At 39.8% G+C, this 8,243-nt stretch overlaps 1 pseudogene; it reads left to right on the top strand.

Annotated features, from left to right (window-relative positions):
• Nucleotides 1-459: 459 nt before the first annotated feature.
• On the top strand, nt 460-1,240 carry LOC110145720 (small ribosomal subunit protein uS2-like; annotated as a pseudogene).
• The last annotated feature ends 7,003 nt before the right edge of the window (nt 1,241-8,243 follow it).

Here is an 8,243-nt window from a genome sequence, read left to right as displayed (position 1 = left end):
TCCATACATGACTACTGGAAAACAGATATTAATACGTATTCAAAAGCCTTAATATTACACATTTCCACAGCTTTAAAAAATATTTACCTATTTATTTGTGTGTGTCACATCTTAGTTGCACCACAGGGGATGTTTCTTGTGGCCTTTGGGCTCTCCAGTTGTGGTATGCTGGCTTATTTGCTTTGCAGCTTGTGAGATCTTAGTTCCTTGACCAGGTATTGGACCTGCGTACTCTCCTTTGGAAGGCAGACTCAATCCCCCGACTACCAGGAAAGTCCCAATTTTGTGCCTTTTGATAGTGATTTCACTATCTAAAATGACTCCCACATATGTATAGTGTTCAAGTGCTCTCTAGTGCTCTTAAGTGCAAGGAGTCTGTGATGTGTTTTATGGAGAAGATATTTGTGTTACATTAGCTTTTTCAGATATGAGTTATAGGGCTACTGGTCAAGAATTCAAATGAATTTCATTCTGCAAATGAAGGAGGAGGATGTCCTCAAGTTCCTTGCAGTAGGAACCCACTTAGGCGGCACCAACCTTGACTTCCACATGGAACAGTACATCTACAAAAATGATGGCCTCTAAATCATAGATCTGAAGAGAGCCTGGGAGAAGATTCTGTTGGCAGCTTGTGCGTTGTTGCCGTTGACAACCCAGATGATGTCGGTGTCATATCGTCTAGGAACACTGGCCAGCGAGCTTGGTTGAAGTTTGATGCTGCTACTGCTGCCATTTCTATTGTTGGCTGCTTCATTCCTGGAGCCTTCACTAACCAGATACATGCAGTGTTCTGGGAGCCATGATTTCTGCTGTTTACTGATCCCAGGGCTGACTACCAGCCTCTTACAGAAGTCTATGTTAACCTGCTCTGTGTAACACAGAACTCACTTAGTGGGTCAAAAGCAGTGGATGCTCACCTGGGAAGTTCTGCACATGCGTGGAACACCCCCCGGAAGTCATGCCTCATCTCTGCTTCTACAGATATCCTGAAAAGGAAGAGCAGGCAGCAGCCGAGAAGGTGTGACTGAGGAGGAATTTCAGGGTAAATGGACTACTTCAGCTCCAGAGTTCACTTCTCCGCAGCCTGAGGTATCGGACTGGTCGCAAGGCGTGCCGGTGCCTTCTCTGCCTGTTCAGCGGTTCCCCCGAAGAGTGGAGCGCGCAGCCTGCCGCTCACCAGGTCTGCCCTCACACTGCTCAGGCCGCGGAAAGGGTGGAAACAGCCGCGGAGTCCTCTTAAACTGTTCTTCCTCAAACGCGTATAATGGAAATTGGGTTCATAGAAGATAAACAGTTGCTTAAAAAAAGAGAATATATTAAGATGCTTTTAACAGAAGCACACATAAAACAAGAAGTAAATATTGATCGTAGTGGAAATATTGTGACCACAGACTCACAGCAACTGTATTTCTCCTAGGAGCAATGGTTCAATAGTTCAGTGTTCATGGTGACTTTATAGCATAATTAATGCCAATCAACTGTATATGTATGTCCAGCATCTAGTAAAAAAATAAAATACAGGGAGGTTTAGTAAAAATAATTCACTATTAGGAAATGGCTAAATTGGCGTTGGAGGGCTGAAAATAAGGAAACCAGAGGGAATACAGGCACAGCTATCACTCTTGGGGGAACAAAGGCAAGAAGAGTCATTCTTAAAACCTTCAAGCTGGTCCAGTGGAGCCAGGACTCAGTTGTCTGAGGAGAGAGTACTGTTGGGATGAAGGATGCAGACCGGACATTTCTGGGACTGTGAAGGAGGTGAACCTGGAACAGCTATTGCTGATTCAAGGAATGAAGAACCATTGTTGGGCTGAGCTGTATGAACAGCAAGGAAATAGGAAAAAGCAAATTCCACCCACTCTCTTGCCTTCGAGTGTCCTTGGAAGAAGCTAACAGAAAACCAGCTGGTGAAGGAGGGCGTGCTGAGTTCCAGCTCCAGTATCACAGGCAGTAGTAGATTTGGAGCCAAGAGCACTAAAATTTTGGGTTGTTGGTTATTTAGTAAGTAACACTGTCCTAAGTATTACTGCAAGAGTTCTTGTTGCAGTGTTTTTCTTTTTAATTAATTTTTCTTTTTGGACCCATCAACCAGTATGTGGGATCTCAGCTCCATGACCAGCAATCAAACCTGTGTCCCTTGTATTGAAAGCATGGAGTCTCAACCACTGGACTGACAAGGAAGTCTCCTGTTGCAGTGTTTTTTATTGTAGGGGAACTGAAGACAAGCAGAGCATCTATCACTATGAAAGTGTTGCTGTTGTTCAGTTGCTCAATCTGTTTGACTCTTTGCAACCCCATGGACTGCAGCAGGTCAGGCTTCCCTGTTCTTCACCATAGGGTGTGGGGAAATGGACAATCTTAAGGAGTGGTTGGAGGGTGTTTTGAAGGAAGCTTGCTGGAGAAATGGTTTGTTCTTGTTCTAGAGACTGGCAAGTATTCTGGGTATCTGTATGCTTTTACTACTGAAAGATAACTGATCAGAAAAGAAAAATTTATTCTCCTTAGTATATTTATATGCTTTCATTTTGGAATTGGTATTTGGAAAGATAGGGAAATTGGGAGAAAGAAAAGTCTCTTGTCCTTAGAGTATATTAGACAGGCAGATATTACTATTTAAAAGCAACATAATAAATTAATATTTTTACTAGGTGGGTACATAGTTAAATGACTCATGTAGAGACTGTAGACCCATTGTCTTATCAAGTATTATGTGCCCTGAGAGATAAAAAGTTTGAAAATAAATTGTAGTCAGAGTACAAATGATATAATTTTATAAAAATAGAATGTGACTAATATGTATTACCTGTTTATGTTTATGGGAAACCTCACTTGAGCACTAGCAGACCACAGTGTACTGGACATTTAGAAACTTTCCCAAATACACTATAGAAGAATTATTAATTGCTAAAAACAGATTTATTGCATTTGGATACAAGGTTGACCATAGTGGAAGCAGCTGATTTATATGCTAGAACAGGAGCAGCCTTGGAATTGGTGATTTATAGCATAAATCCTGGAAAAGTTATCAGGTTACCTCTTTAAATGGGGTATGGAAAGAAAAGAGCTAAAAACTGGAGTATTGGCCAAACTTCTGTAGCCGCTTCCCAAACATCTAGTCCTTTCAAGAGAATGCTGGGAAAGGGGAAGCCCTGATTTGTAGTGTTCGACAATTTTTGTGCTGTGAATACTCCTAACCATGGCCATTTAAAAATTACCTGCATGAAGTCAGTAAATGCAGAATTGGGATTAGATGCTGGCAGTCAGTTCTCTCACCTGTAACTTCATCTAACCCCACAATAGGTGAGGTGCCACATGCAACTCACCAGCAATAGACTCATTTCCATTTGGCCTTTTAGTGATCTGATTCAAGAGTATCATTCCAAGGACCTGCTTTCTAGGCCCATTTGATTCCAAGAGGCTTAAAACATTATAAACCAAGTATCAGCTATATCAGAAACTTCTGGTTAGCCTCGCCCCTGATTCCCATCACACCTGTGGAAGATAGTTCCTGGCAGGCCATAACAGCCTCACATTGTCAGTGTCACACCACACATCTTTCACTGTTTGCAGTGGGGCTTCTCCAATACCACAGAGGAGAGAGGGGACCCATTCCAAGCCTTGACTTGGATTCTTCCTGAAAGCAAAAGCCCGAGATAGGACTTGTGTCTAGGTAGTTTATTTAGGTGGTAGCACCAGGGAGCAGGGATGAGAGACTGGGCAGGATGAGGAAAAGAGAAAATCATCTCATAAACTTGCATTGTCAGAGTCACTGTTGAGTCTAACTGTGACTTGATACGACCCAGAACCTTCTGAGGACTGTGTAAGATGCCCCTTAGAATTCTCTACATGGGGGTCAACTGCAGGGAGCAGTTCTTCACCCTCACTGGTTGTGTCTTAATCCTGGATACTCAATCCTGGCAACGTCTGTGGATATGCACATACTGAGTGGGTTCCCCCTCTCCTCTGCCATATTGGAGAAGCCCAAACAGTGAAGGATGTGTGGTGTGACGCTGACAATGTGAGGCTGTTATGGCCTGCCAGGAGCTATCTTCCATAGGTGTGATGGGAATCAGGGGCGAGGCTAACCAGAAGTTTCTGATATAGCTGATACTTGTTTTATAATGTTTTAAAAGGTGGACAAAACATTTATTCACAGTGAAGCTACTATTTAGGATCATGAGATTAAATTGCTTATCAGAGAACTGAAAAAATTTTGGGGGAAAATGTAGTTTTTTTCTCCCTTCTCTTTCCTTTTCTTCAAGTAAAACTCTGGGTTATACAGTGTTTCTGTGTCATAATAAACCCATAGGAAGGATTTTAATCAAGTTCATAAACACTGAATATACATGAGCAAATACATTTATTCATTTAATGAAAACTTACATATATATTTTTTGCATAATTTCTGACACATAAGTTCCTAGTTTGCACATGGTAAGTGTTAATATTTCTGTATTTGACAATCTGAAATTAAATCTGATTCTGAAAAGAAAACATTAAACTCTTATGTTTGTATTACTGAAAGGAGTATCCCACCCAAACAAGGATTATTCATATCTAGGTGCCATATAGCAAAAGTTCTGCTTATTCAGCTGACTATTGGCAGTCAGTTAAGATAACTATTCCTAAGAATATTTGTATGAAAAGGGTTCTTACAGCCCAGGACAGGATAAGTATTTGCACTGATCACTTGAGAAGAACTAAACATGTATTATGTAAATGCACTGAATACTTGAGAAGAACTAAACCTTATTATGTGAAGAATGCCTACCCCAAACTTTTTCACCTGTGTAGATTGTAATGTTTGCAATCTATAGCCGTAGTCAGATCCTATTTCCAAATGAATCTACCTTGTAGCTGGAAGCCAGAATTTTAGTCCCATATCTGGTGTGCCTGGGTGAAGCCTGAGCAATTTTGTGTCCATTGAATCATAGCCTTCCATCTAACTTTCCACCATGTTCGTTTAGTCTAGGTGACTGGGTTTCTGCTCAGTGTGCTTGACTGTGGCTCTAACTTATGCCTCAGGTTGGGTGTTTTTAGTTGAACCACCTGAAACAGGGCATGACCACCACCTAACATAGAGTGACATTGCTGGGTGGAGACTCCTTCTGCAGTGCCCCACTCTCTAGATTGTTGGTTCTTAGATATTGTAACTGGTCCTAACTAAATACAAGTTAACTGTATTTCATTAGGCCACCAAGCTATTTTGATTGGGCTCAGCACTTATTGTTCTTTGGTTCTTTCTTTTGTAACTTGCTCACTGCTAAAATTGGAATAGAGCCTGCCTAAAATGCAATATGAACTGTATACCATTTACTATATAGTTAAAATGATTAAAAACTGTTACTATTTATTTGAAAACTTTATGTTGTTAAAATTTCTATTTCAACACTTGTATTATAAAATGAAGTCTCATATTATTTTGGATACCTAGATTCCAGTAGCTTAAATTCCTAGTGCCTTAGTGCCAGAAATCAGCCCCTGATGTGTTTCTGGGTTATTTTTGAGTCATGCCCAGAGCTGTCTCAGCTGTGTTTAGGAAGAGGTCCTTCATGTTTTCCTGGTTTGGATGCCTTGCTATGCTGTTGCACCGCTGCTTTTGTTCTTGTTCTCTAGGTTGATATTCCATCTAATTCAAGAAATAGACCTGTTCCTTAATTTTCTGTATGATAGCATTTTAACTAAAGATTATAGAAAGAGGCAGGAAAAAGAAAAGACAGCACATCATAGTTATGACAGTAACTGTGGCTATGCTCAGAATCGCATGGCCCTGAAAATGATTGTGATTTTTTTCAAAGCTGCAAGACCAAGTTGTTTCTAGAACTATCAATACAAGATACTTTGGTGTTTTAATATAGTGAAGGGACTGATAGGGTAGTTAATTAATAAAAGAAATGTCACCCAGATGTCTGTGCTGGGAATTTTCATTAACAAGTTGTAAAAGAAATAACAAAGTAATCAATGAACTAAAGCAGACATGATTGACTGTAATTACTGTGCTCGTTAAGGTTATTGACTAACAGCAAGATGAGCTGTCAGAGTTGAGGCATGGCACTCTGAGAAAATTAATCAGAAGAACATTCATTTTAGCCCTTCTGTTTTCACCAAGGCAGTGAAGTTAATGTGTCAGTTTTAGTAGTTCAGAAATAGTTAAATCAAGATTTAAAATTTTAGCATCCACATATTCTGATTAGCATCTAAATACCACATTTGGGTTTACACAAAGTGAAACAGAGGGAGAGGGAGAAATTAAGTGGTAAATATATAAAGACAGCAAGCAAGACAACTGTAGTTTGTATCAGGATAATAGCTGTAAACATGGAGAGGCAATGGGTTTGAAGGATATTTGAGAAATAAAATTAATAGCATATCATTCTATCATGATGCTGACATCTTTTATTTCTGTATCAAGGCAAATATAACTCCCTCCAGGAAATTTTCTTGGTTACCTTTCTAGAGCTATCTTTTCTTCATTTGAAAGCCAATAGCTATTGATACTTTATCTTATATAGTTAATTTTCATATGCCATGCTGTTAAGGACATTGCCATTGCCCCTGGCTTTTATTCCAGTGGTGAAAACAGAAAAAGTAAACATATAAATAAATATGCAAGGCTGTGATAAGTGACTAGGGGCAGTGAGATAAGGCAATCAGGTAATACCTCTCTGAGGGATTATATCAAAGATGAGAATGAGCCAGGCATGTAAACAGCTGGGACAAATGATTTCAGGCAAAAGAACAGAAAGTGCAATGGCCCTAAGGGAATAAGCTTGGATGTTTTCTGAACAGAAAGTGTAATTGAAGTCAGTGAACTAGGGAGAACAATGGTGTGAGTCCAGTGGGAGAGGTCGACAGGAGCCAGATCATGAAGGGCCTTGTAGATTTGGTAAATAATTTTCCTTTTGTGCTATGGATAATAGGAAGCCATTGGGTAATTTTAAGCAGGAGAATAACATGAATTAAACTGTCTTATGAAATATCATTAAGATACTATGTAGAAAATGGATTGCAAATGCCTCAGGAAACTTGGGGTAGAGAAGAGAGAGACAGGTTGTATTCAAGAAAACTTTTGGAAATAGGATTTATGGAAATTCTTGATGGTTGTAAAGGAAAAGAATGAATGAAAGATGACTGCAGGATTTTGGCTTAAGCAATTAGGTGATGGTGACGATTACTAGAGTGATAGAAATAGGGTTTTCCCACCCTTCTATCCCTTAATTTTTTAAAATTATAATTTTAAAATTGAGATATAATTGACCTACAACATATTGATTTGATATTTCTGTTATAATCACCATGAATGAGATAAGTTTGAAAGGAAAAATCAAGAACTATTTTTTGGGTACAGAATAAGTTTGAAATGTATGTTTGCTATCCAAAGGAAATAGCATTTGGATATATGCCTCTGGGCTCATGAGAGGGGTCTGGGTTGGGGATATAAGTTTGAGAATTGTTAGCCTGTGAAGGTGTGACTGTTGAGTGACTCAGTTAGCTCAATTCTTGCATTTCACTTTGCTCTGCTACTCTCATTCCTTAATGACACATTGGTGGGTTCCTTAATTTTCCTGCCATTTTCAGTGCTTTAAGGCCTGCTTAGTCCAGTTTGAAACTTTCATCTCATTCCAATTTAAATCTCATCTCCTCTCTTTCCTCCATCACTCTTGAGGGACCTGAAAGGAGGAAGGGCCAAGATTGACTTTTCCGCCATTTCTCCTGCTCTGACATCTTCTAGAGGAGATGAGTAGTTGGCATAATTCCTTTAATTTTTCAAGTCCCCTAGCTTTTCCTCTATTGTTAGGGCTGAGGGGGAAGCATAAAGCACTTTTCTGAACTGATTTTCAGTAAGCCCCAGAGTGAGATGTCTGTCCTAAGACACTGAGAATCCCTTAGCATGTGGTGTACACAGAAGGCTTCTTTTTCTTTCATTTTGAGCCTCAGTTGCCAATTCTGAGCAATAAGAAAAATTCCACTCAGCATCCTATTACAGATCTCATTTTTAGAACTGTCGGGTTGGATGATGTAATCCCTGAGGTGACTTATGGATTTGGCCACATGGAAGTTGTGGATAGACTTTAAACTGGTCCTTATGGCAGTGAAGGTGACAGAAGTCACATGGAATGGGTTTGTAGAATAAATGAAAAGTGAAAACATAGGTACGGTAAGCAACTCAGGGAAGTGTTGAGATGAAGGCAGCAGTCGGGAGGAGCAACTGAAGAGATCTGTAAGATGAAGCTGATGTTTGC

This window comes from Odocoileus virginianus, chromosome 7 (assembly GCF_023699985.2).
Source record: "Odocoileus virginianus isolate 20LAN1187 ecotype Illinois chromosome 7, Ovbor_1.2, whole genome shotgun sequence".
Lineage (NCBI taxonomy): Eukaryota > Metazoa > Chordata > Mammalia > Artiodactyla > Cervidae > Odocoileus > Odocoileus virginianus.
Note: the sequence above shows the minus strand (reverse complement) of the source record. Positions and strands in the feature narration are given on the sequence as shown.